At 34.6% G+C, this 27,912-nt stretch overlaps 1 long non-coding RNA gene across 5 annotated transcripts; it reads right to left on the bottom strand.

Annotated features, from left to right (window-relative positions):
• Nucleotides 1-538: 538 nt before the first annotated feature.
• On the bottom strand, nucleotides 539-27,912 carry LOC107055141. 5 transcript variants are annotated; one of them, XR_005842615.1, is made up of 5 exons: nucleotides 27,707-27,912; nucleotides 18,014-18,189; nucleotides 17,842-17,914; nucleotides 8,992-9,158; nucleotides 539-4,303 (listed from the first exon to the last, which is right to left on the bottom strand). It is a non-coding gene; the product is annotated as an uncharacterized LOC107055141 (long non-coding RNA). The 5 variants fall into 5 exon arrangements; XR_005842614.1 differs by having other exon boundaries at nucleotides 17,818-17,914; nucleotides 27,707-27,906; XR_005842612.1 differs by lacking the exon at nucleotides 539-4,303 and adding an exon at nucleotides 4,382-4,820 and having other exon boundaries at nucleotides 17,818-17,914; nucleotides 27,707-27,906.

The following is a 27,912-nucleotide window of genomic DNA, read 5'->3' as shown; positions in this document are numbered from 1 at the left end:
TTGATGAAATGATTAGCTTCTATAATTAATCTACAACCTTACATAATATGAGAGATATGTAAGAACAGTGAATGAGGGGCATGAGAAAATAAATCCAGTTACTTTGAAATGAGCTTGTTTATGGATTACATTTTTCCCTATAGAAAATATGGCTGATTCATAGCAGATGCACCATACTTTCCCTACAGACTTAAACTCAAATGAATCTATACGTGTTAGCAGTATTGTAGGTTATAAATCACATCATGTCATAGTTAGCAATGGCAACGGTGACAAAAGGTGACACACATTAATGAATAGTATGAATATAAACCTGAGATGTTTAATGGAGAGATTTCCTCTCAGTTCCTGAAAGAAAGATAGCTGAGAAACCACAAAAAATGGCAACTTCTTGAAGACACTTTTTTTTTTTTTTTAATCAGAAATCTTGGTCAAAAAACTGTTTTTTGTTTGTTTGTTTGTTTTTGTTTTTTGTTTTCCTATTCTTGAGGAAATGTAGGCATTTTTGGTATGTTCAGGAACTCCTCAGCAGCATATGGGCTCCTCTCCTTGAGCTTCACGTTTACCCATCATAAATACAATTTCTTTCTAAAAACCTTGTGATGTGTATTTGATGCACTGGGCAGTGCCTGAGTTATTCAAGATCAGTAGAAAAGAATCTGCTACATTAAAGCTATTTAAAGAAATAAAATGAAATTTCTAATGGCTGTTTAAAATGTGCAAGTAAAAATGGGTCAGAAAATTGCTTTCCTCAGGTAACTGAGCTGCAGCCTGTTGAGTTCTTCTCTGGACAAGGACCATATTCACAACCAAACCCATTAGCAGAGTGTTTGAAAGAATTATATCAGCCAAGGAACACCTTTTAATTCTGAGTATTCTCAATGACTGAAATTACGGGAAAGTGTCCATTTCCCTTAAGTTACTTAAGTGCCCAAAGTGGCAAACGAATACAATTTTCAAAAGTATATACATGAATAATCCTCACTGATCTGAGGAATGATCAAGTTCACCTAAGAAATCCCACTTTGCACTCACATCCTTCTGTGGTTAGGCAACCAATCAAGACACCATCCTTATTTATTTAAATTTCTGCTTAACTGTGAGTATGTGCTTAACATTAAGCATAGGTTTGTGTGCTTTTCTCAATAAACATAAGCATGTGAAAATCTCCCTGATCTGAAGTACTTTGCAGGCTTCACTACTGAGATAGCAATTGCAATACTTCTGTCTAACTTCCACAATTTCCAAATTCTGACATTGTAAATTAAGATGCAGTATCTTTTTGTCCCATACCTAAGGGGAATTTGAAATCTAATCTGTTAATGTGGAATAGAAAATAGTTGGAGTAGACACTCAGGGTGCTTATTCAAAGAGGAAAATGAAGTCTTAGAAAAATAATCCTCATTTAAATCCCTTAGGCAGCATTTTGAAAATCTCTGGCTAGGATATCAACTGTGCTAGGGACTGATACCAAACAATAGCAATAATAAAAAAAGTTATTTGGATAGTCAGAAAGTATTTGATTATCAAGTAAATAAAGTGGGCCATAAATTTTTGCTGCTTAAATAACTGCATAGTTCTTTATTTCTGAAAAGATACATTCATTGAATAATATAAATAAAAGACGTGAGATCCTCAAAAGGTTTTCAGTGACAACGTACATGATTGAAATCATTATTCACATAATTAAAAAAGAGTAAGAAATATACAATTCATAGCCTAGCAAAAGAATTAAAGGAAAAGGAATGGACTGAGAATTGTAACCAGTCTATCTTTTATAAATAGGCTATTCTATCTTAGTCAAAATGAAAAATTAAAAATTTGAAGCTTATGATCTATACAATAATATGCACATAGGAGGACAGAATTATTAACTAGATGAAATGCTTAAGACATACTTTAATGGAGAGGGAAAGATATGTTATTTTATGCACTACTCCATTTGTTTTGGAGTCATAAATTTCTTACTGTGTTTTGGCCACAAAAGAAACACCAGATTGTGTTACAGACTGTGCAGAGGCTTGTAGGCACCATCTTTCTTCACTTCGGCTCTTCCCTCTTCACCTGAGAAACATCAAGCTGGATCTCACAGGTGTTGCCAGCTTAGCCAGTGGATTAGATGACAAACATCTTGAATGGTTGAAATCAGTAACATTCTACCAAATGCCAAACTGTTTCTGAGGACAGAAAATTCTCCAGTGGGAGAGGAGGGAGACTCAAGGACTTTGCGACTGCAGTGTACTATGGTCTTCTTTCTAATGACGGAGAGTGTCAGTCATATCCTTGCAATTTGGCCAAACATAATTTAATTCAAAATACTCTGAACTAGGAGATCACTAATGTGTAAGTGAATTCAGTTGAATGTCTGCTAGCTATACGAGCTAGACCAACTGGTCTTCCATTTTTAATCCTTCATTGGCCTACATGTCCTAACAAACAACCTTTTGCTTTTTTGTTAGTTTACATTTAGAACTATTTTTGGCATAAAATCAAAATGGCAAGAGTCCAGAAACACTTATTTTGGTGTGGCTCCTGTAGAGATAGCAGGTCTTAATATATTTTGCTCTGTAAGAGAACATTTCTACACAGCAGTTACCTCTTACAGCAAGTCAGGAAACATAATTATTGGAAATTCAAGCTGTAGGACAAACTGAATGCATTTCTAATGAAAAAGGAAAAGGACTGTAGTTTTATTATAAAGTAGGTGGCCTTACACTAAAATACAAAACTTCTGTGTTCACTTAAGCAGAAGATTTCCTGCCTGAAAGCCAGCTTTTTTCATTTGTTATCATAGGCAGAAATTAAATGTTATAGTACCACTCTGGGCCAGTTCAGAGTAATTTTTCTTTCTTTTTTTTTTTTTTTTTTTTGTAAATGTTTACCGCTGCTTATAAATTTCATGTTATTATTTTATGAAATGCCAGGCACTTCAGTCTGTGTTTACAGATTTTGTTAATCAAATTGTTAAATATCTTTACATACTTGTACTACTAGATCCATACATATCTGGATCCATATATATTTGGATAATTTCTAGTGAAGATTAGCATCACTTCTTTGCTTTCAAAAGTGCAGCTACTCCCCAAATTAATATGTGAGTAAAAAATTCAATATATTCAATGTACCCATTTGGAATTGGTCCAAGTTACCTAAGTTCTCGTGCTAAAGCACATTGATCCAAATTACTTACCCATGTTGCAGTTTCTGCAAAGCATATGTTGTATTTCTTATATATCAATTTTTTATATTAAAGAACTTGATCCTAACAGCCTCATATGAAAACTTTTCTCAGGTTACTTATAGACAGTGCTTAGTGATTCAAATATTGATGCTTATTTTAAGCTGAAGTTTGAATAATATAAGAATGCTAAGTATACATAAAATAATGCCATGAGTTAAACAATAATAAAAATCTACATTAAAAAAAAAAAAATTCAATCCATCAGCTTCCTTTTACTTCCTTGAATCAAAATTGAAACAAAATACAGAAAACCATCTGGAAGCTAACATGTCAGCTAGGAAGGGATATCTTAGAGCAGCATTCTCAATATGTGTAAAAGATAGCATTAGGGAAGTCTATTGCAAATGAAATCACCTAACTGACTGTGACTTATGTTCAAGTTAAGCATTTCTATTCCTTGATTCCAAGTACAGTAGTGGTTTTGGTCATGGATAGTCATTAGGACACTACAGAGACACTGGGTTTGCCTGGATCCTGCTATATTTTTCAGTGACATTGAGCATCATATTTGCAGCTGGCCTAATGTTGCACTGGCAGAGAGCTGTTTCCCTGGGGGACAGGAGGAAGCTCTTGGTCTAAGGGATGAACTGAAGAGTTCAGCAGGGAGGGACTGGGATTCCATTTCCCTATGATGTTTCCAGTCTTTCCCTTTGCAAACATATCAGAAGTACACGTAGCAGAACAAATGGGAAGGTTTCATAAGGAGAAGGGGCTGCACCCCTTTGCTTTGCGCTCCTTTCAGTTTTCTAAAAAGGTGGGAGCCTGACTACAAATTTTGCTGTGCTACCTATGCATCACTGAACTAGAGGAGTTATGTCAACTTAAGCATGAGATTTCAGACCAAGAAGCCAATCTTTATTTAATCAGTCTGAAAAAATACTGTTTTGAGTACATATATTTTTTCAAAATGGCAAGGCATGTTTTACATTGTTTTCTTATGGGATAACACACTTTTTATGAAATAGCTTATGCATGTATTATATACCTTTCTTGGTTCCACCATGTACACAACAGTCCAAGGACATTATCCAGATCTGGAGCAAACCCAAGAGGATTTTCATCCTGTAAATAACAAGATTTTTCCAGACTGCTCCATATATAATCTTGCTTTGTTAAATAAAGAAGTAGTCAATAGGAAGCTTTTCAGATTCATACATCATTTAATACAATACTTATTGGTCTAAGTAAGTACAGAAATCCAAGCTACATGCTCATACTATTAGCTTAATACAAACTGTAATCTGCCTGATTATTTTCAGCCTACATAGTATTGTAGTTTAAAAAGGGTGAATTTGTTTTCACAGTTGATGTTTGAGTAATGGAAAAGCAATCAATTTAAGCATTTTTCTTAAAAAGTTATTTCACTAAATAAGTGGAAGTCTATTATAAATTCCATCATTTCAAACTAGGTTGTAAATTTATGATATTTCTGGATCTCTCTTCATAAGTTTTTCCTATGGGGGATTGACTTAGTCCATACTAGCAGGGTTTTTTACTAGTCAATCAATGCAGTTATTCTCTGGTTTTGTAAATGGATGTTGCTTGCTGTGCTCTATCTTGCTGCTGCACGATTAGAAGGCTAGAATCAAAAAGGATGAACCAAAAGCTGTATTTATTGGTTTTAGCTTCGGTTTTGAAAACTGTAGTGCTAGAAGTACAAGATGTTCATGAAAAACTGTGGTGCTAAAAATAATATGGAGCTTGCTGTGAATAAGAGGAAAGTATTAATTGGAAAAAAAAAAATAGAGTAAGAAAAGGTTACAGTTCTCTCTGTTACAAACCCTTTTCAAGTATATGTTTCTAAGGTGAGACCATTAGATGACAAAATTGCAAAATCTCAGTGGTATTGTGTATAAGTGCTACCTTACTTGAAGCTCTAGGAAGAGGTTAGAATTAGAGTGGATGACTGTACACATGGGACACAATCTTCCTTTGCTTATAAGAGTGGGTAAATAGTGCAGATATTGCTGCTTACAGTTCTGTCCCCCTTTCAGTATGGGGGTGTGAATAAACGCAGTACTTCTCTTCCTTCTCTAAGAATGCAGAAGTTATACAGAAAGAGGTAATTTTCTTGTTTCTTTGTTTTTCCCTCTTCACATTGAAGTCAATTTTAAGTAATGTATCCCAGAAACACACTTAATTGGAGATGGAGGTTCCTCCAGTGAAAGGTCAAAATATAAACATCATTACAGCCTTTATGACCTGTGTCAACTACTTGTAACCAATAATAAAGAAGTCTGTACCATTCCTACTTCCAAAATGCAAAGTGAAAGCAAAAGCAAAAAAACTTTCCAAGGACCTTACTGAGAACTGAGGGGGACCTGGGTGTGGATGGGTGTGGACCTGGGTGAGAAGGACCTAGTGGATGAAAAGGTGGATGTGAGCAGTGTGCTCTTGCACACATTAGGATCTTCTCCAGCATAAGCCATTCTGTGATTCTGTGAAATCTTCCTGGGTCTTTCATTCTGCATTTTGCTTTAGCATTAGCCCAGGATCTGTGCTTGAGCACCTTCTATTATCCCGTTTCTCAACAACTAGAGTTCTGTTTCCCCAAAAGGATGGATTAATTATTTTCATAGTTAGATATTGGACATATGTTTTTGAATGCAAGGGTGTCTGTCTTGTGGAATAAAATCCCAAGGAGAATGATAAGCCGTGCATTTGACAAAGAAGGAAAATGAAATTTTGGTCAATTCAATATAAGATGTTGAGGTAGTATTTAGTATTCTTTCAGTTATATGAAGAAGTCCATAAAATATGGAAAACAATTTGTTTTGGATAATATGAAGTAATAAAGCAAGCTGTTGCCTACTTAGAATCTTTCATGTATACAGAAATAATTTAATTCATCTACTGCAGCATGATTAATTATGATTATGACTTGTTTTAAATGTCTGGTTCCATTATTAATTTTGCAGCTTATGTAAAATAAGATTTGCTCCTTTAAGAAATAATAAGTTAAAGAACAAGGCAGATATTTCCTGTCCACAGCATCTTGAAAAATTCAACTGCACACTGTTTAAATCTTTTCAAAATACACTTTTTTTAGAAGATCAACATCCTACTTTTTTTTATAAATCTTTATTTTTTTTATCTTTAACTATAATTTATAAAAATAATTGCATCTTCTAGGGACATAGAGAGCAATTATTGACTCCACAAATTGAGTTTTTAAATTGATTGATGTAAATATACACATTAATTTTTCCATAGAATGATTTGCATTTTTGATAAACTGATAATGAACAATATTTCAAATAAAAATAAATCTACAGCAGTCTAGCTAACAATAAGCACCTACTCTTTAGGAAGTGTGAAAAAGAATGGACTTCTGTCTTTTTACTTGCGTAGCTATTTGTGAATTTCAGATTTTTTGTGCTTACTCCTACGTTTCACTATATTGGTTCATGGAATCATAGAATTATGATGGTTCTTAACCACTCTGCATTCCTCAAAATAAAAACTTCACTTAAAAAAAGCTATTTTGCCTGGGAGAAATTGACATCTATCATGTAGATATCATGTAGATCTACTTACATGTAGATTTTGAAAAATATGCATGTTAGCAGGGAGTGCTTTCACAAGGGGTTCCAAAAGCAACTAGGAAGTTTACCACTTTTCCATATTTCTATATTTTGCAGCACAAGAACCTCTGTTTATGTTGTACCTGATTGATCAGTTCGTTCTGCTCAGCAGGCCTCATTTTTTAGGTATAAAGGCATGTGGTTTGCAGGAAGCTTTGTAACTTACTGTAAGTTGCAAGTAGCTAGGTTTTTTTTATGACTTGTCTGTAAGAGCAACTCCAAAGGTAAGAACTTTAAAGTTCAAGGGTTAAATTGATACCCTAAATTCAATAAAGGGATATGCATACAACAATAACTTTGAGTAGAACTTCTGCATGTGCATCTCCAAAAAAAAAAAAAAATCTTCAAGATCCAAACAAAGCTATTTCCAGAAGGCATTGTGAGATGCATCTCCATATAGACAGTTTTGCTAGCTTCAAAATTTGCCAAACATTATACTTTCTAGTATGAGCTACTATTATCTCCTGTGTTTCTGCAATTTATTTCATCTGTCATAACTTCTAAACCATGTGTGTACAGTGTTTTGTATACAATTATTTTAATTTTAATATCACTCTAAATGATTTTCAAAATATTATTAAATGTATCTAATACTTGACTGAGTTCATCTTTGAGCTATTGTGTAGCCTCAAAGATTTCAAAGGACTTAAGATTTTTTTCTGCCAAGTTTAGTAATCTTACAGTGCACCGTGTTAATTCACTAAGAAAATCCTAGTTTATGACCAAATGTATTGGTTATTTCCATTGGCAAGGGATTTTGTACCTGCTTTTTTTCCACATTGTGTAGTTCCAAGTGTCTTAGGTGCAAGCAAATGAATGTTTTTGAATTCGTATTCATTCAGAAGATTATAACTGCTGAATGTAATCTAGAAATGTTAATAAAAGGCACCTTCTTTTTTTTCTTAATTCTCATATATTCCTTTTTTCTTCTTAAATAGAGCAAAATGCTAAAGTTGTTCCTAAAAAAATGAATTTAACCTGTTACATATTGAAATTCATCCTCTTCATTCTAATAGCAACGGTATATTTTTGCAGAAATAACTGAACGAGTTCTTAAGATGACACTCTATACATAAATATTAGTGTTGAGCATGTGAAACACCAGAGTTGGCTTTTGAGATTCAATTAGGTTGTACTGGAGTGGATACCAAATGAAACTGACATCAGAATAAAAAAATATATGATTTTAAAGTACGATTATTTGAGATAATCAATATGCAACAGCAAAAACTGTTAGCCAAATCAGACTAAAGTCATCTTTGCAATTGCTGCAGTGAGAAAGATTTGACAGGTTTGGGCAGTTTAGAAAATTAAGCAATGCAATTAACTATCAAAATATATCTTTAAACACCTAACTTTATATCTGTGGTTTACAAGCTATGTTTTTTTTGCTGTTATTATCTACAGCAGAGTTGCCTACATATATGCTGAGTCAGTGGGAAGCAGTGAGCATGGAACAAAATAGATGGGTGAGTTGTGCCCAAGAAATGCTTACTTTCTTCTGATGACTATAATCTAAAGCTAGGTGAAATAAATCTCTACCACAGTTACTAAAATCTTTAATGTACTCATTAGTACTGGCAGATATTTCAGTCATTTGAAATCTGCCTAACATAATCAGGGACTAAGGATGAGAATGCTCAGGTTTGGATGTTGAACTATAGGAAGTAAAGAGTAAAATAGTGACTTTCTGACAAGGTGGAAGACAGAGAATACATCTTTCTTTTCAAGCTTTGTCTCTGCAGGATTTTGTAGCTGTCAGTTTATCCCTTCATGTCTTGAGGCAGGATCCACTTTACAGTTCTTAGAAACTATAAAATAAGAACTGATAGTGTATGTTACTCTCAAGACCTTTTATTTTAGATGTAAATGTTCCCCTTTATTTTCCTTATGATGCTGCTGCTATAAATATTTGGTAACAGAAACTAGATAAATGAGAATAGTATCTTGTAGTTCTTCATTACATCTGCTTATGCTTTATAATCCACTGTCATCTAAAACTTTTGCTTGAAAACAATTCCAGAATTGATAATGAAGACTTCCTCTCTAATCTGTGAAATACTTTAAGGAGATGTTGGTACTGTAGGCTTTCCTTTGCTAAGGTGAAATATCATCTGATCCCCAAATCAGTGAACTTTACTTGGTCCAGTTGACGTTTCCACTTACCAGATGAATACTCTTCTTCTGCCTCTTGCTATTGCTGTTAGTGACTTTCCTTGTGGTGCAGATGACAGAAAGGAAAGCAACACAAAGCAGCATGAGGGGATGTGTTGTACATCCTCATGCTGCTCTGAACTAGTTGTTGCTGTCTGGAGAAGGTGAGCAGGGACAACCTGTAAGGAAAACACCCAACAAGTTCGTTTCCAAGCACTGGGGGAGAGAGGAGATGGTTCAAAGTAAAGGTGTACTGCTGACCCTTTTGGTCAAAGTCTTATCGTCATCTGGCCAAAATTTAAGCGCCTATTTCCCTCTCTCTGAGCAGTATGTAGAGGGATTCTGGTTTGAGAGTCATTACGCCTGTAGCATTCCTGCCTTTACTCTCCCCTTCTTGGGAGAACTGCTTATTCTGTCATCTGGGAAACTTCTTAAGCTCTCACATTTGTCAGAAAGGTTCTACTTTATCTTGATACCAAATGGCAACTTTAGCTTTTAACGGATGCTTAGACTGGAGCAAAAGCCACTAGAACAGAATAAACTTCATTAATAAATTATATATGTATTAACAAAGCTATGCACATGCCTGAAAAACAACATGAGTACAGTGCCTGCACACTGTTTGGCCTAAACAGCAGGCAGCATTATTACCAGAGGGCCTTTCTGTTACTCTTATATTTGAAATTCCTATACTGTACAAAGTGCCACTAAGTGGTATGAACATTTTTTTTTTTATTCCTTTCTTTCTCTTTTGGTATGCAATCTTCTCTTTACAGGAGTTTGAAAGGAAATCCTAAATCTGTTCTTTAACATATAATTTTGGTATCTAAAAACAGCGCTTGGGATTAGCAGGCTTGTCAGAAAAACAAGAATTTAGATGTTCAAAAAAAACCTCAACAATCCACCCCCAGCTTTTCAACTGTGTCAGGCATTATTTGGCCGTACACAGCTGCTGTTAGATGAAGAGAGAGAAAATGCAATGAAACAAAAAGGTGTTATTTTAAGGGCATGATATGAAAATAATGGAATCGTCTAAGTCACTTCTTATGAAGTTCTTATGAAGTGAAAATTCACGCTGATTTCACATATAGGCACACGTTGATTATAGACAAGATCAAGTCTCAGAAAATTTTTCTTCCTTTGTTTTCTCTAAAAAAATAAGGAAATTGTGAGTAGTATTCATTGTCTTCTTCATCTCCTCCTTGCACACAAATATTTGTCTGCAGAATAAAATGAGATACAGCCAATTAACACTAATAAGTGATTTTACTGAGACGTGTAGACTGCTATCATTATTCCTAACAAGAGATAAAAGTTCTCCTCATTTCCATTTGTCCAAAAGAATTTCTGTCTGCCCATATTCACTAGTCATGTCAGATGTTTATGTATAGATTTACTTCATGTGCCTTGTTTATGAGAGTCTAATAATGCCTTCTAGTAGTAATGTTAGTTTTTTTAATGCCTGCTGATCATCAGAGCTTGATTTTAAAATATTTTTATAAAAACAATGTAAATAATAGCAAATTACAAAAGTGAGCTATAGTTTTTGAAATCTTCATTTTTTTGAATGAAATTTCCTCCACTAAGTCATGTCCCTGAGCACCACATTCAAACAGTTTTTAAACACGTCCAGGGGTGGTGACTCAGCCACCTCCCTGGGGAGTCTATTCCAGTGCTTAACAACTCCTGCAGTCATCAGTTCTGACTTTAGATGGATAAAAGACACTTTTATACCTCCCAAACTCTTATCCTTTCTGGAATTTGCTTTTGTAGTTTCCTATACTGTCTGTCATTTTGAAGTAAATTTATAGTTTAAAAATGTAATTTGTTATTTTGTCTTTGGAAATGGTCAAATGTTGCTCCTCAGTTATCAGGAAGGGAAAAAAATCAAAACATGCAGCTACTGACTTTCTATATCGTCTCCAAAGTTTAGAAGTAAGTTTGTAAAGCTGACTAAGCAAAAGCACAGGATAATGTGTGAACATGCAAAATAAGAATTATTTTAAAAAAGAAAAGAAAATGACTTATAAATCATGATGAGGAAGCTCATGGGCTTGAATAGTGGAAAAAATATATATAATTTTGCTTCTCTTTCTCTCTTACCTAATAAAATGTGCTTGTTATTGTGCTTTTAGCATGATGGGTATGATGGGTGTGTTGTAGTTATAGTCTGACAGGCTTGTTCATCATTGTTCATTTCCCACTTTGTAAGCTCCATTTATTTTTCTTTCTGATGAAGTTGCTGACATGTAGTAGAGGTATTATTTCAAGACATTGGCAGATGAAGCCATAACAAGTATTTAATGCTAAAAACTAATGCTAAGGGAGCTTTTTGACCTGCTTACTTTTCCACAGACTTAGTTAATTTGAAATCTGCCATTGCTGGTTCAGAATGGCTCATAAGAAGCCTAAATATTTGGGTGTTACTGGATCATATTTATTCACAATGGTTTGTTGCTACGGTGGGCAGGTATCTTGACAGGGTAGTTTGTAGCTGTGTATTTACCTAGTCATGGACTAAACTTAACATGGGGAGCAGGGAGTTTTCATTTCCAGACTTGAATTGTGTTTATTATTTTGTATTGTGGACCTCATGGATACTCAGCAGCATGAAAGAACATTTTTTAGAGGGAGATGTGTTCATTCTGATTAAGGAGATGACTGTTAGGAAATGACTGATTAAGGAGATAGCATGGAAATATATTATCTTTGGAACATAAATAATTCCAAATTCTATCACATTTAAAGGCAATGGATATATTTGTTTTTTATTCTTTGCAATGTCTCAATCTACCTTCTACAATGTGACCAACAGTAAGAAGTTGATTGGTTATCTCTATAAATTTATAAATCCCAAAAATAGGCAAAGCTGAAAAAGGACGAGGGAATGCAATTGATAAAGTTGATATGAACCCAAGATAAAATGTGTTCATATTTTTGTGATTATATATAATGTACTTCTTGCCAAAAAAAAAAAAAAGAGAGAGAGAAGAAGAAGAAGATGAAGAAGGGAATATGTATCTATTGTTTTTGCAGTTATTTAATTTAATTTAAATTTAAATTCAGCTATACCTATTCTGCCTTCAAAACAGTTTTAATGTAGTATCTTGAATCTTTGTTGGGGTAGCACTGAAGATAAGGGAATCCTCCCTTGAATAAAAAATATTATAGAGATATTTGGAGTGTTAAAATGTGTTTACAAATTTTCAAATTAGGAATTAATATGGAAAGTCTTTCTGAGCCTTGAAGAACAATTTACTTGTTCATTTTAGCAAACATGGGATGAAACAATCAAAATGTATAACTTAAGGAAGAGACGCAGCTATTTCTAATGTAATTTGGACAGGAAGTAAACCCACAGTTGTGAATACTGAGTTGTTATTTCTTCATTTCTTGCAAAACAGCAAGCAAATGTTTATCACTACTCAAAAGCTTTACTGTCAAAGATAAAATCTTCCAGGCACATTGCTATGCTTTTTTTTTTTTTTTTTTTTTTTTTTGTGCAAACTCTATTTAAAATGGATGAGTATTGTATGCAAGAAGATTTGTTCAGAGTTTCTCAGTTAACTTCATGTTATTAATCAAACAGCCACATGAGAGATTTTAAGTACTCAAGTTTCCTTGTTTGCAGAATTTTTTGCCTTTTACTGTGAGTACTGATACTGTGACAACTGTGCTTTTATTTCAGATGAGCATCACTTTCAGATCTGAAGTTTAACGCATATATAGAGAATGTAAAACACCAAACGTATCAAAAGACTATTGAACGTTATCCTGAAAAATTTGGTGCTGTCTAAGAGAGATAATGGATGGAAGGAATTACAAAACAAGTTATTTTTCTCATAATCCTCCCTCGTATCAACATATGGGTTCCCTAGAATATTTGGAGTTCTTTTAATTAATTTTATTTTTACACAAAAATTTGCTACACCAGACCATATCCAGGGACAATTTGGCCAAAAAAAAAAAAAAAAAAAAAAAAAAAAGCGCTACAATTGATTTTAGTGGGATTTGGGTGAGGATCTCTGTTTATTGCTATTAAAAAAACCCCACTAGAACAAATGTATATGAAACCTTAAATGAGGAAACTTGGCATGTGTGTAATTTACTAGTGTATCATCTTTGTGGGAGGTTATACATGTGCACACATTTCTGAAGATGTCAAAATGTACTGATACTCCACAGATAATTGTTGGCTGCATAAGGCTTAGAATCTACCAACTGATTAGCAGCAAACTGCTTTGTCTGAGTACATCTTACTTTATTTATGTTATAGCTAGAAAAAATGGCAGATTTGGAACAGTAAGACTGGCACAAATGGCACTCAACAAATGAGAGAGGAACCAAGAGAATTCACAGAAGACAAAAGAAACATGCAGTTTATATATATGTGTATAAACTAAGTTTCCCATGTGGACAACTTTATATATCTATGTTACTTCTTATTTAAATGAATTCAGAGTCTCAACTATAAATATATATATATATTGCCTTGTTGAAAGATTTTCTCTCATTTTCACAGAAACGTGCATATTGTTTTAATTTTAGTTGAGACCCTATACTTAGGAATAGGCTGATTATGAGAGCCACACAGACACCATTGCATGACACAGGATTGCAAAGTGGTTTAGAGAGTATGGTTTGTAGTGTTGCTTATGATGTATACCCTTCTCTTTCATCTCTTGGTGTTACTTTTGTAAATGACTTGCATATTAAAAATTAATGGACTATCAGATGGCTTTTGAGTGCAATCTTGTGAAAATTCCAAACAGGAAGTAGTTATTTAATTCTAAATTCAAATGGATGAAATGTTAGATGTAAGACTACACATTAGGCACACATAATTCACAACGGTCTTCCAACAAAATATGAAACATAGAAACTATATTTAAATCTGCTGCAGAAGATGGAGTACGTAGATCATAGAATTACAGAATGGCTGGGGTTGGAAGGGACCCCAAGAATCATCAAGTTCCAACCCCACTACTTCAGGCAGGGCCGTCAACCACCAGATCTGGTACTAGACCAGGTTGCCCAGGGCCCCATCCAACCTTGCCTTGAACACCTCCAGAGATGGGGCATCCACAACCTCTCTGGGCAGGCTGTTCCAGCACCTCACCACTGCCTGTAAAGAACTTCCCCCTGACATCCAGATGAAACTATATTGTAATTTCAGATATATTTTTAATGCCTCAGTATTTTGAAAAAATGGTAAAATTTTGCTTTAATATTTAACTTGTTTATTTTGGCATTTTCCACTACAGAAGAATAAATAATATTTGTGTGTATCTCCAGTAGTACAGTATTAGCCTATGGGGAGTTGTATAACTCCTGCCTGTATTTGATTCTTGTGAATTTTTGAAGGCTTATCAGTATAGTGCAGAATCGTATGACTTCAAAATGCAACTTGCTTTCTTTTTAGTTTTTAGGCCATAACATTCTGTCTTTTGCCTCATTTCAACCTACTGTTCCCAGCAGAAAAATCTACTACAGATTTTAATTTTATAAACTTCCTGACCTGCTGAGAGTCTCCTATCAATTATTTAGTTGTTCCATGTAAGTAAAGCATCATCACAGAACAGTTCATAGGGTGAGACCTCAAAATACCTGTGCTCAACAAATGTGTCTGTTTGGAGCAGCCTTGATCAGCAAACAAGCCTTCAAGGTGAGATGTGAATACTTTTGGTATAATCTTTGCTTATTTAATTTTATTTCCCTTCAAGTTTTAGTTGAACCTTTCTCCTTTTTGAGAAAATTCAGGCCCTTAAATTCTTTTTCAGGCATATATGAGTATATTTCTGAGCATCTCAGCAATTGCAGCAGCTGCTCACTGTGGTTGAAACTGATTTTTCAGCCTGAAAATCAGCTCATTTTTATTTGGATGACTAAAAATGTAAATAAAACTGCTTATCTTTAGATAGTTGAGTTTTCACATACAGGTTTTTGTTTGGGAGAAATTTCCTTATCATGTATTTGAAGGCTCAACGTCTGTAATTTTCATATACTTTATACATACCTTATGCACATAATAATGACTGTTCATCCTTGAGATCAAAGCTGTATTTATTGTTCCATGTTGAACCAACCTGGGTTTCACCTTACAAATTCATTAAAAAAAAAAACCCTCTCCTGACTTCTGGGGCTGTTCATGACATCACCAACCTCTCAGGACATTGCTTTCATCATTTGCTTGAAGAAACTTCAAGAGCAGTAAGTCTAGCAGTGAGTAATAGCAATAATGTCGTATATTAACATGAGGATTCGTTGTACTGAAGTGTCTTGCTTCAGCAGCTTTTCATTTTGAGGCCTGAATAAAGGCAAATATGTCTTAAGTTTATGTGTATTTCCACAGCAGGACAAAATCTTAGGATGACAACGTGTTAGTATTTTACTTGGAACTGTGTGTATGTTATGGAGGAGAGTCTTCTGATGGTCACTATATGCCATTTTATAGGAATATCAATGGTAGTTGGCATTGTGTCTGTCCTTGATGACACAAAGCAGAGCCCTGGAACACTTTGAAGGATTTTCTTTCTAGTGAGGTGCTGTTGCAGAGAACAACACAAGGTCCTTCTTGCTAGTTTTTCCTTCCTGGACTTCATGCTCCGCTCATGCACACTATGCACCTAAGCTTGGCCATCGGTACACACTTCATCTCTGGCTGAGGCACTGTGACCCATCACCGGAGCACCATGCAAAAAAAATAGAACCCATGGCCCTCCCTCTTTACACTACAGGAGTCAATAATGTAAATACACACAAAATGGATTCATTTTGGATGAAATTAGTCAAAAATGTATTGCAAGAGCACAGGTGATATTCTTCTTCAACCATTGGTGATCATCTAATTGACAAGACTTGATTGGAGCTACTATGGGTATTAAAAAAAAGCAACAAAGAAATAAACAAACAAAAACCCCTTTATGTAATCATGAGGGCCTTAGCATGATTGATATTGATCTGCAGATCAGCTTCTGCTGATGTTCAGAATACACTGATACAAATGTAGCTTAAGTACCATTTTAATAAGGAAGCACAGGGTAATAAAAGTCAAAGTTTCACGGGTCTCTGTTCCCCTAACAGCCAAAAATCTAAATAATTTTGATGATTCAACAATAAATGATTTGCTAAAGCAACATGAGACTTGGCTGTATCCATTCTGGACCCATTTTAATTTCAAATCTATAGTAAGTAGTTCAGAACTGGGCTCCTGTAACCCCTGCAAGTATGGATTCAACTAAGATTAGTCACCACAAATAATTCCTTTGAGACTTACAGCTTACGTGTGCATCCAGAGCACATAATAATGTCTCACAGTTTTAAGGTCTGTCATTTTTAGTAACTAAATTATTTTCGTAGACCTGAGCAGAGATGGGTTATGGAGATGAAGCTGTTTTCTTGCACCACAGAACTGGCTGATGCACATATTGAGGTGCTCTTCCAGTGCTTTTACTGAACCACAGAAAGCAACAGGTGTTCACTGGACAAATGTTTCTTCACTAATCTTGTGGCGATTGGCAAGTTCCAGGCTCTTGTGATCCTACTGTTGGAAAAATGCTTTCCTCCCAGGAAAGAAAAATAGTCTGCATTGATCTGCAAATTGCCAAGTCCTGCAGCAAATCTTTGTGGTTTTCTACCAGTGGTAGCGTTTTCCACCCTCATAATTAATCCTTGTTAAAAGCAAACAACAACAACAAAAGAATGTTACCATGATCTTAAAAAGCACTGAAATCATAAACGTTTTAGATTTACATTTACAGTGAAATTAGACTCCAGTGCCTACTCTGAGAGGTGTTAAAAACAGAGTTTTTGAGGACCAATTTCCTTCAAGGACTTTTCATCTCAGTCATTCTCATTTAATTTTCAACAGAATAATTATGTATTGCTGATGTTTTGTGAATCAGTGCTTAACTTTCTGATATTCAATTTAGTAGCTTGGCACCGTTCATTCCTTCAGTTTTTGACACAGAACATTATTCACAATCAAAAGGCTACTTTTTTTCTGTGGTTCACAGTTCCTTATGCTCTGTGGTTTATCATAATCAAGGAAGACCTCAATTCTCTGGAGATATGATATGAAAATACTGGTAAAATATTGCTTTTGTGATTTTGAACATCCCAAACCACTGAAAATATATGCTATCATTTAAAATACAAAATTCTTAACTATGCATTCTTTTGTATACTCCCTAATTGGGTTTCACACTAAGCTCTGATACTACAAACTTGGTTTTGTAGTTCGCTTTTACTTTTGTGTTTTCCTGAGTCCAGGCATTTGCTGAGTGAATATTATTTAGGTTGTTTACCTGTATGTTCACTGTGGCATCTGCGTATTTGCTAGAAGAAACGAAGGATGGGAATTTAAGAGGATTAATTGAGTTATAACCTGAATTAGCTATGTTTACCGAAAGCATGTTTCAGGAGAGAGATCACCAGGAAAGTAAGTTTCTGAATTTACGGCCCTGTTACTAAAATAAAAGAGAGTGTATGCCATAAATGAAAATACTTGGCCCTCAGGCTGCACTTAATGTGCACACTTTTACTAGCGAATGTGAGATTTTGATTGGACATAAGGAAGTTTTTACAGTAAGGGTAGTGAGGCACTGAAACAGATTGTCCAGAGAGGTGGTGGATGCCCTGTTCTTGGAGACAGCCAAAGTCAGGTCAGGCTGGACGGGGCTCTGAACAACCTGATGGAGCTGTGGATGTCCCTGTCCATTGCAGAGGAGGTGGACTAGATGGCCTTTAAGAGTCCTTTCCAACTCAAACAATTCTATGATTCTGTGTTGTTATTAATCATAGAAGGCCTGGCAAATCCAAACACGTGCTTGTGCTTACATTCAGTGTAGTGTGTGTGCTTACATTCAGCTGCATTCAAGGAGACTGTATTCCAAGTCAAAAGTGGTTTGAATTCTCCTGATAAAGATTGTTAAATCTGTAATACAGTAAAGATAATACAGAGTTAAAATCAAACAATCCAAAAAACAGTGCAGTAAAATAACAAAAAATAACAAAACAAAACAAAAAAACTCACCAATTTACCAGATACTTGTTTTGTTTTCCAGAAGACTACCTGATCTATTCATATTGCTTTATTTCTGCTCAGATAAATGCTGTCTGCTTAGTGGTTTACAGGGAGTCCAGGAAAAGCATACGGGCAAATTCTCAGGAGGATTCAGGTTGGCAGAACATACTTCTAGACTGAAAGGACTGAAAAGGCAAGCAGATATGAAGTGTATGATATATAATTGATGAAGAAGAAAATTCTAAATGCATTAGTTTCACCCAATCATAATAAAGTTGTCAAAGGTGTGCAGACATTGGAATTAAAAATACATGCAGCCAATTTGGTAGACCAATATTTATTTGTAACTCTAAGGTAGGAAGCATAAGTTTGTATTTCTTGCCTGAAATAAAGAAATTGAGTTTAATCATACAAATGTTAAAAAATAAAAGAATAATAATAAAAAAAAGACCACTTGATTTCTGGCTTGGATATCTTTCATCACTTTTGTGATAGAAATAGGCTTCTGAAAAATTACGAACATTCATTCCTAATTCATGATGCAAATCACTTTGAAAATCTTAGAAGAAAAAAGGTTTGGAATATGCAGAACAGGTAAGGATGTTTGCTGCAGTATATGTGCAAAGCTTGTAGACCTTCACAGTGCAAAGATGGATAATTGTTTTCCCTGAGGTATTCTGAGATTTGTTGGGAGTGAGTTGTGGCAAAAATTGCGAAGTACCACCGTCTCTCTTGAATCTGTAAATCTCAGTGTGCAGAAGAATTGTGGATTTGCAAAGTTTCCTGTGGGATCAGAGCTGGAAGGTTGGAGAGAGTGCTATTGCAAAGCATGTTCTGTCATAAATGGACGTCGGACTGAACTAAGGCATGTAGTGCCCTGCTAGGTGCATAATGGTTTCCCATTGTAGGAGTGGTGCTGCTCCCTGACTGAAGATACAGACACATGGTGTCTATGTTAGGCAACGTTTCCAATTAGCTCTAGATGCCTAAGTTTTGCCACCTGGATACCATCTTACATTTTCAATTCATGCTTGTGGAGAGAGGTTTTCTTTTGTTTCCCCTCTGTGTAGCAGCATTTGAAGTGCTTGATGATGCTCGTACAGCCTGAAAGTACACCTCTGCAGGATCCGTAGGCTTTTGTGTCTGCTTGGAAGGAGGGAGACACCAGGAGAGATGCTAAAGAGCAATCTCTTTTTGTATTTCTCACTCTGGTATGATTTACTGAAGTTTGGAAGGCTGCTGGGAGGCTGAGATATGACCTTCAGTGGCATACAGGTGACAAATACCTCCTTTATTTATTGTGCCATGATAATTTATTTCACAGAGATCGTTGTATCTAAGATTAAGGTATTTCTTCAGACCTGCATCTGTGCTAGGTTCACTTTCAGACTTTGCTTTCTGATGAAGAAACAGGCAAAACCTGCAAAAGCAATAGTATCTGATGCTGGTGGGTAATACAGAGGAGCATTGCATAGTGGTACTCAGTAACTTGTTTCATTTATTTATTTATTTTTTAGTCTGGGACTGTATCTTCTGTAGTTTCTGTGGAAATAAATAAGAGGCATTACTTTCAGAGCAACCTGTGTGCAATGCAATATTTTACATACTCCATTACATGTGATGTTTTCAGCAATGTTATTTAACTCTTTCTAATGCCCAATTTTTATTTTTAACCATTAAACCCAGAAGTCCTTTAAATATATATATTTATATATTTATATTTATATTTATATTTATATTTATATTTATATTTATATTTATATTTATATTTATATTTATATTTATATTTATATAAAAGAAAATTGAACAGTCAATTAATTCAACTTGAATATTACTATTACTGTGGAGATTAAGTATATCTATGGAGAATAAGTATTTCTGTGGCCACAATGAATTTATTTTTTACTATTTCGGGGTAATAGCAGTTGCTGAAGCTAGAATTTCTAGATTAGCAGTCACAGTTGTTTTAGACTTCTGATTAGCAATGTTGGCATGTTGATGTCTTCTGTAGATAGCAACAGCAGTGAGATCTGATATAGGTGTTGTGACAAAAAATATTCACATACATATTAACTTTGGAATAAAGATTTCTGTAATGGTGGGAAGCAAAGGCTTGAATTTTTCAGGCATGGTATTTCCAGAGTATTTTTCCAAGTTACATTCAGCCAGCTAACACAATGATTAACTGAGCACATATCCAATGGTGTAGCTTTTCAATGACATTTTCTTCTAACAGTGATAAAATGGGAAAAAATGTTATGCTTAGAAGTGGATATTAATATAACTGAAGGGAGATTGTATCACAGGCAATACATATTCATTTATTAAGGCTTTCTTTACTGTGATGTTTCTTACTATCTGTGCCATGCACCCAATGTAGCTGCTTTTGAAACTTCATTTTATATTACTGTAGATAAAATAGAAGCCAATATCACTTTGTTTTTCTTTGTATTGTAGTTGTTTACCAACATAATAAATTATTTTTTAAGTACCTTCTGTTTTGAAGGCTGTGAAGACATGTACAAATAGAAATATTAGAGCATTCTTTCAGAGAGAAGTCTGGTCATTAATCTCTTTTTTCCTTTCATCTCTGTTACTATGTATTTGTATTAAAATAGATGTTCTTAGACTATCAGGAGAATAAGAAAGCGCATGCAGAATCTACTTCAATTTTGCATGGATTTGAAGGCTAGAGGAGCACATCTTCTGCTTCAAAATGCTCTTTGGCTCATAAGGATTTAAGACTTGAGTTTTGTGAAACTTTGTTTATAGAAAATATTTCATAGCACATGTAAGTGTTGCTTGGAAATGTCACCTGCTTGCTTTGTGCCCTTCCTGTGAAGAGAAGAACTTGCCTCTCTGAAGGAAAAGGCTGGTCAGTAGGCCTGGCCACTGCAGAATACTCATAATCTGTCTCTCCTTATGGCCCAGGATATCCTGGATACTATTCTGAGTTGTGGCAAAGTTTTACAGAGGGTGTGCAGTGATTTTCAGTGTTGACCTTGGCCTGGGAGTTAGAGCAGTATCTTACAGAGCTGGGGATGTGGCTCTGAACCTGCTGAGAAGAGAGTATGAACCTGTCTCACTCATCTGCTCTAGCCTCCAATTGTGCACACAAAGGCTAAGTATTGTGACTTACTGGACAACTATTTCACTTACTTTGCTCTTAAGTCTAAAAAATGGCTAAAGTGGACTATTATATTCCATTTGATTACCAAAGAAACAAATTACCCATGGATGTCTCGCTAGGCAAAGATATAATGTATATAGGTGGCCATGGGAATTGCGTTGTAAATCTTCTGATAAGCTTGGTAACAAACTAAACAGGGCTTGACCATTAAACAGACATAAAGCAGAAATTTACATCTATAAGTAGGCTCTCACAGGGTTTTTTTCTATCAATCAAATACAAAAAGTTACATAAATTTTGAAATCCCTTGCTATGCTAAAATAATTACCTTGTCCTTCTTTGCTTGCTTTTTTTCTTATTCACTTCTGGGGAGTGGAGCATAAGAAATGCTTTGGAAATTGTACTCACTTAGGCTGTGTTCTTTTAACTTTCCAGCAGACAGTACGCTGTTTCCTGCATGTGTGTACATGCACATTCTTTGAAAATTTAATGAGATACAGTAAACCTGTTGGGAAAAAAACCTACAATTTCCAAGAACACATAAGTTTATCTTTCACCAAAAATGTTTAGAGTTCCTTACATTTCAGCCCCTTTCAATACCACTAAAAAGGTGGTGCGCTGGTAGATTTAAAAGGTTGTTTCTGACCTCAGCAATTTGGTGTTTAGCTTAACTAGGTCAAATGTATAAATGCTAGACTGTGTGAATCAAAGGTGGGTAAGCTCTACTTGCCTGCATTCAGCCTTAACTAAGAATGACACATACCATTCGTAGCTTGCTTATCTAAATAACACGATCTAGTTGAGTATGTTCCAGAAGTGATTTCATCATACTTTAGTTTTTAATGGACTAGATTTCACTTTACTGGGAAGAGATATTGGTTTGAGCATAAAGTGGAAATTTAGCTCCACAGTTCTACATAGCAGTCTAAAGTTGCATTCAGAAATCTGATCAGTGTATAAGCATTAATGATTAAATTCTACTGTCTGAGATGTCAGTATTGCTCTTATATGTAGTTACATTAGGAAGACTTAGAAATGGCAGAATAGTCATTTAAATGATGTTTTTGGTGTTGTTTTTTTTTTTTTTTTTGGTTGGTTGGTTGGTTTTTGTTTTTTGTTTTTATTTTTCAATCAGTGTATATTTAGACATAATTTGCAAGAATATCCATGGCATTAATAATGCAAATCTTAATTACTTGTTAGAAAATTGATGTTACCCCTTCAAGCTACATTATTGCACAGTCTTTTTCCAGTGTAAGATTATTTGGATAACAGTCTCTTGAGGATGTCTGCTTTTGTGTTGTGTCAGTATTTTTTGTAGCTACATTGCTAACAAACTCATGGCTTTTTGGATAGCAAGGGTGAATAATAAACTTGGCTGGCTTATTAGTTAATCCTATTTAGACACCTGTACAAATCTTACTCTTTGGAAGAGTGATTGAGCTTAAGTGTATTAATAAGCTTGGAAACACATTTCTTAACAATTTCACATCGACAAGCATTTCAGTCTTCCTCTCTATTTTTTCTCATTAAAAATATATGAAACGTACTTGTGTATAAATTAACTGCACATAAGAAACATGAAAACCTTGCTGTTACTTTTTGAATTTTTTACTCTTTTTTTTTTTTTTTTTTTTTTTTGGTCATTCTCAGGTCAAAAGTATAAAAATCTGAGAGAAATATTAGAAATAACATTCTACTATTATTTATGTTTATGGAACATATTTTTAAAGTTTCTAGCACACTAGTATCTTAGAGCTTCTGTTACTAGTCTAAAAATACTTGACAGTGAAAGGGCGAGAATAAAGCTTCTTGAAAATAAAACTTGTGTTTGAGTTACTGGACCTGTCAGCCTTGTCTTTTTGTTTTTACTGGCTGATGTATTCTCCAACTTCCATTATTGCTAAGTGAATATGGTACTTTGAAGTGATGTTAGATGTTTGGAAACAGTGGAAATATTTCCATTTAGAGTATCACCACAATTAATTCTCATATAGCAGAAAGTCAGGTTTCACCCAGTTCTTGGTTGGCCAAGTGGAGTTTAATGATGGCATGGGTATTCTTTCTGTCAGGAAATAGCCTATAGTATCCCCAGAGACTGAAATGAAAGCAAACCTGGACTGACTGAATTTCCCGTAGAATGGATAGTCCATGTTTATTGTAGCTCTATGGACCTACTCTGAAGCGGTTGATTACATAGTTCACTATCAATTTATGTTCGTTCTAGTCTTTTCTGTTTGCAAATAGATTACCATTTGTGATTAAAAATGGTTTATCAAAAATCATTGTAAAAGAAATTGTGTTGTAATAATATTTCTACATCTCAAGTATTCATGATTTTAAAATTTACATTTTAGAATGTTGTGAATTTCTGATGGAATGTAGGGTACTGATTGTATATAAATCTAAAATTTTTTTTTTGTTGTTGTTGTTTCTCTCCATGGAAACAGATATTTTAAAGTTTAAACTTCATTTTCTTTTAATATCTACAGATTCATATAATGTTTATTTTCATGTGAACTCTTTTATGAAGTATATTTTGTAATAATCATTACTCAGACATTACTTTACAACTACATCCAAAAAAGTATGCAGACATTATGGATTTGTTATCTCTGTTAAGAGAAGCTAGAGGAAGAGTATAGCAATTTGCTTAACTTTTAGAAGGGATATGCAGTGTGTCATTCAACAATCTATTTATCTTATTTAACTTCTTCTAACATGCTCAAAGAAGCTGTAGCTAGCTTTATCTGTATTTATTGTGTCTCAAGCGCTCTTGCTGTGTTTATCCTCACAACAATTCTTCCATGTTGTCAGTATGTATAATACTTCAATAAGCTGAGACAGAGAGACAGAGTGATTGGCCTAGGGTTGTATGGGATATTAGCACCAGAGGAAAGATACCCAGTTTAGCCTTCCATGTCCTCAGATGCCATCCTGACTGCTGGGGCTGTTCTCAGAGTTAATGCAACAGGAGAAAGCAAGAATGTTAGCAGCAAAGAAGGACTTTACTATACCTGAAAATTTTTGAGCTCAAATACAAGGTGTTTTCCAGAATGTTGAACTGTAACTCTAGTTGCAAAAGCATGCAATAGATGAGGGCATTCAGATTATGAAATGAGCTTTCACTAACAGTCCAGTTGTGGCTTTGTGGCTTTGGGAAAACTCGCCATGCTGCCTTTCAAATTTCACCTCACTGGGAGCACAAACACAACACAAGCAATGCAAGACTAAGCTGGGCCAAAATATAAATGAAAAAAAAAAAAAAAGAGGAAAGTAACAATGTATTAATGTATTAATAATGTAATGTATTAATAATGTATTAATAAAGGGAAAAGTGGAAGCAAATAATTTGTATTTGAGAAATTCCATTTTTAAGAAGCTATAAATATCTGTAGTTTATTTTTAGTGTGGTAAAAACTTTTCTCCAGTTTGTCTGTCTCTTAAGTTTAAAAGCACCAGACGTATTATATCACTGCACTGAGGTAATATGAGATAATCATGATTCTCCTACTGGTGATTTAATGAAACATTCACTGGCAAAATGTCAAATCTACATTTAACATGAACTACTGTAATATGTAAAGCTTAGAAATTTAAAACTACAAAGAATTCCTATTAAGAGGATATTGATCTAACCTAATTCAGTTTAATTCCTTTGTAACATTTTAAAACTCGTAAGTGATGAGTTTAGAAGAGTGCAATGTATTGCTTAGCAGTAAAAATACCATTTTTTAAGGTATCCTTATGAATGTCACTCTCTAGTCGTGACCTTAAGCTTCTGCTTCACTGTGCTGTGTTTATGAGGCCTTTATTTTTCTTTTAATGCTCTATATGTTCAGACAGCAAGAGTATATCTTGACTGTATTTTTATCAAGGCAATAAAAGAAAATTATGTGATAAAAAGCTGTTTAATGCTGTTATAGTCAGAGAACTAATAGTGAGAGAAATTATGTGACTGGATGACTAAACTTTTCTAAATAAAATTATACCCCAACTTCTCTGCAGACATAGAAAGATGTAACTTTTGAAGGTCTGAATTTGGATCTACACAAGTGTAATCTGTTTCAATGAGTTTTTCAATGAGTTTTTTTGTAAGAATTAATGAGATCACAGTCAAGTCTCAGAAATTTCGTTTAGCGTATATATGGAAAGGAAACTTACAGAGGCTTAGCAATTAATTAATAAATTAATAAATAATATAGACTGATTTCATAGTATGCTTAATTTCTTCAACATTTGATGAGAAATGAAAAAAAGTCAGGTGTATGTTTTGTTTGCACATCTTTGTTTTTTTTCCTATTAATTTTGCACATTTAAATAAGCAGATTGGATATTGCTAGGCAGGCAAAAGTATCCAGAGAATTGGGAAACATTTTATTTCTTGGAGTATCTCTTCTGTTTCCTGACCAGCTCATGTAGAAAATGGGTGAATGGGATTAGTTTAAAAAGATCTGATGGTAAACTGGAAACAACTAGGGAACTGCCATAGTTTTAGAGAGCATTAGATATTATACCTTCAATTTTAGTTATCAGGATATTTAGGTATATTAGGTGTATTTTCATATTGTAACACAGATAGGAGGATGAAATTTTGTTATATGATGCCCAATTATGGAATTTTCCATCCACCTTGGTTAAATGGCTTTGGAAGATTTTGACTGTCAGATGATATGAAAAGCATCCTTCCAAAAGTATTAAATACTTTGGTAAAACTCATTCTCTTTCATTTCTGTTTGAGCCTCAAAGATAGATCTGCTGAGGATGTCAGCTGTGTGGAAGTGCTATATATCTCAGTCCCTAATACTATTTCTTTTTCCTCCCCTGCAGGAACTGTGAAGTGAATAGTCGTGCTTTCCCAAACATGGTAGCCAAATAAACTCAGCAACCTGCAGTGCTGAGCTAGATTCAAAAGCAAATTCTATTGAGATTTTTGGCTTTGTGGAGGGATCTCTGTAACAGATGTGTCAGGGCCCCAGCAGCTCAGAACTGCCATTTGTGATTTGACACAATGTATTTTCAGCTGAGATACTCAGGAGGAAGAACTTTGGTTTTAAAGCATCACCTTTAGATTATCTGGAAGAAAAAGACAATTTTCTACTTTTTTTGTTCTCCTTTTTTTTTTTTTTTTTTTTTTTTTAAGAAAATAGATTTTGTCCAAATGTATAATTTAACTTTTACATAGCTGAACCTTATTCTCTAGAGAAGACTTGAAGGCAGGAAATTACCTACGGATATCACTTTGAGGTCAAAGTCCTGGTTGACTTTTCTATAATAAGTGAAAATACATAAAGTCTCACTAGGCATTCTGGTAGCCTGAGGAGATACAGATAAATTAATTGTTCAATAGCAATATGCATGGAGCTTTGCCCCTTGCATTATACCTCTAGTAGTCATATGTAGCCATGTTTGCAATTTGGGAGAACTGGGAAGAGTTAGAATCTGATTTTGTTATTTTTCTTATATGCCTGCCAAATGGTCGTGCTAGTAATAGTTGTTTTTGTTGTCACACAGCTCAATAGCTACTTACCTCAATAACTACTCTTGCAATATCTCTCAGAATATACATTTTTCTTTTACTTCAGTATCTATAATGTAGCAGACAAAGTAGTGGTTCATTTAAATTAACATGGCCTTTAAAGGAAAGTTGAGAAGATTATTGTCCAGTTGCTAGAAGATACAAGAAATAGTGTGTGATATTTCCTTTGGAGCTATTTCTCCTTTGTAATCTAATGTCTGTTGTACCAGTAAAATCATTTGGGGAACTAGTTTGAAACTGTAGTTTGAAGTCAGAGGCAAGAAAGAATATAAAACAATGCATGTACATCACATCTTTCACAGCTCTTCCACAACTAAAACTACATCCGTACTTTAATTATTTAGACAGTAATGCTGAGGGATCATATCATTTACACACAAAGCTTTGTCACTGCCTGTGTGCAAGGCTGAAGATAAAAATGCATTAAAAATAGACTCAGCTGGAAAAATATTAGTCTGGTACTCACAGCTGTATCCATAAAATATGACTCATACCTGGAAAGATCCAGACTTCCAAACAATCCCTAAACCTGAGTTTATTCCATGCAGTTAAACCTTAAATATTGAAATAGTTAAAATGTTTTCTGTATGCAAAAATGTACTGTGGACAATCGGAATTTCTATATATAACCTTCACATGGAAGTGGTGAGCTCTCTCTAATAAATTAAGATTCCTGTGGTTAGTTTATTACATTTCCTGCTCCACAGATTTAAAATATGGATAGTCCAGTGATTTCAATTAGATTTGTATCTGCCTCTTGCAGAGCTAAATTTGGCCAGTCTGTCTTGCCATTCATTTTTTATTTCATCTTACAGTAAACAACCCTGTTCAAAATTGAAAAAATGATTGTACTTCACTTTATCTTTGCTATAGGAAAGGAACAAGGAAGTTGATAGAAATCTGGGAACTATTGTAACAGAAGGCTTCCAGCTTCAAGGTTTCTAGACTCTATTCTGAATGTTGCTATGTAGGGGAGACCAGAAAGTAAATGAAGCAATAACTTTGAAAAATAAAAAACAAACCCTGTTCTTACTTGGATTAGCATATCTTGGGTAGTTGTCTTGAGCTGTTGAGTCACCAAGCAATGCTATGCTCCACAGTGTTCTCTCCAGTTGTCAACGGTTTAAGGGCTGGTCCGGCCTGGTTCCATGGCTAGTGGGGCGGAGGGATTTCGCAAAATCCGTGCCTCCAGGAAGGGAAACAGGGGACCCCAAAATAATTAAAAACGGCGGCAACGAT

The sequence above is a fragment of the Gallus gallus genome, chromosome 1, assembly GCF_016699485.2.
Source record: "Gallus gallus isolate bGalGal1 chromosome 1, bGalGal1.mat.broiler.GRCg7b, whole genome shotgun sequence".
NCBI lineage: Eukaryota > Metazoa > Chordata > Aves > Galliformes > Phasianidae > Gallus > Gallus gallus.
Note: the sequence above shows the minus strand (reverse complement) of the source record. Positions and strands in the feature narration are given on the sequence as shown.